This window comes from Arachis hypogaea, chromosome 18 (assembly GCF_003086295.3).
Source record: "Arachis hypogaea cultivar Tifrunner chromosome 18, arahy.Tifrunner.gnm2.J5K5, whole genome shotgun sequence".
Lineage (NCBI taxonomy): Eukaryota > Viridiplantae > Streptophyta > Magnoliopsida > Fabales > Fabaceae > Arachis > Arachis hypogaea.
Window position 1 is genome coordinate 34,109,339 of NC_092053.1, and position 1,476 is coordinate 34,110,814.

Sequence of the window (1,476 nt, forward strand, 5' to 3'; positions counted from 1 at the left end):
TTCTTCAACTATGTCTTGTGCGTCCTCTTCCTCTTCAACATCTTCCACTTTCACCACATCCTCAGCTGGGACGTGTTCTGGTGAGCTTGGCTCCTCCTGGTTCCTCTCCTATAATGTGGTTCCAGACCTTAAAGTGATGGAATTGATGCCACCTTTGGGATTAGGTAGGGGTTGAGAAGGAATTCCACTGGAGCTTAAAGGTTGATTGGTGGAATTAGGTGATGAATCTAACCGGGAGACGAGAGCTTGTAAAGTGGCAGTCAGACCATTTAAAGTAGAGTTCAGCTGCGTCTGCATGTCTTGTTATCCTTGTGCAAGAGAACGGAGCATCTCGTCATTTGATGAGGAATTGGAATAAGTGATCTGAGGAATCTGTTGTTGGTTGTGCTGGGGTCCTTGGGACTGTCTTAGGTGAGGTGCTCTGTAAGGTTGGTTCTGATTCTACTGTCTGTTGTTGTTATTGTTATTCCACCTCTGGTTTCCATTGTTATCTCTGCCTCCTCTGTTATAGTTGTCCCTCCAATTATGGTTAGAATTATCTCTCCAACCTTAGTTGGAGTTGTCCTGCCATCCGTGGTTATAGTTGCCACCTTGTTGATTGTATCCTTGATTCGGGCGGTCATAGAAGTTGTGAGTGGCTGCCACAGTGTTGTCTTCCTGTTGGAGCTGCAGACATTCGTCAGTATAATGACTATAATCAGCACAGATCCCGCATACTCTTTGTGGAACCAACTGTTGGCTGTGTTGTGGTGGGAGAGAATGAGCTTGTTGTGCTTGTTGTTGATTTAACTGCATCTGTTTCAGTAGGTTGGTCATTTCACATATACTCTGGGTAAGAGCAGTAGTTTCAATGCCAGAGGAAACCTCTACAACAGCTTTCGAGTGGCTGCGCCTCTGCCTGTGATTCCTAGTAGACTCAGCTAAGTCGCTGATCAGTTGCCATGCTTCATCTGCGGTCCTGTACTTTTTCATAGAACCATTACTAGCACCATCTAGTGTAGTCTTATCCTGGGGGTTCATGCCTTGAGTGAAGTAGCTGATCAACACTAGTCTATCAATCATGTGATGGGGGCATGCGTCTAGAAGGTTCTTAAAACGCTCCCAGTACTCATAGAGAGTCTCCGAGTCACCTTGAACAATGCAGGAGATTTCTTTTCTCAGTCTATCTGTGACTTCAGATGGAAAGTATTTTCCAAAAATTTTCTCCTGAGTGTATCCCAGTTGGTAACAGTCACTTCAGGTTGGGAGTAGTACCACTCCCTTGCCTTTCCCTCAAGAGAAAACGGGAAGGCAGTTAACAGAATAGAAGTTTTATCGGCACCATTACGCCTAACAGTAGAACAGGCTGTCTGGAAATCCCTAACGTGCTTAATAGGGTCTTGAGCAGGTAAGCCATGAAACTTGGGCATCAAGTTGATTAGTGCAGTATTCAGTTCAAAATCTGCAGCCAGATTTGGATGACGCACTTGATACAGT

The 1,476-nt window shown here is 45.1% G+C and overlaps 1 non-coding gene across 1 annotated transcript; it reads left to right on the forward strand.

The window, feature by feature from the left end:
- Positions 1-1,056: 1,056 nt before the first annotated feature.
- Positions 1,057-1,164, forward strand: LOC112774273 (small nucleolar RNA R71). Its single transcript, XR_003188768.1, has one exon. It is a non-coding gene; the product is annotated as a small nucleolar RNA R71 (small nucleolar RNA).
- The last annotated feature ends 312 nt before the right edge of the window (positions 1,165-1,476 follow it).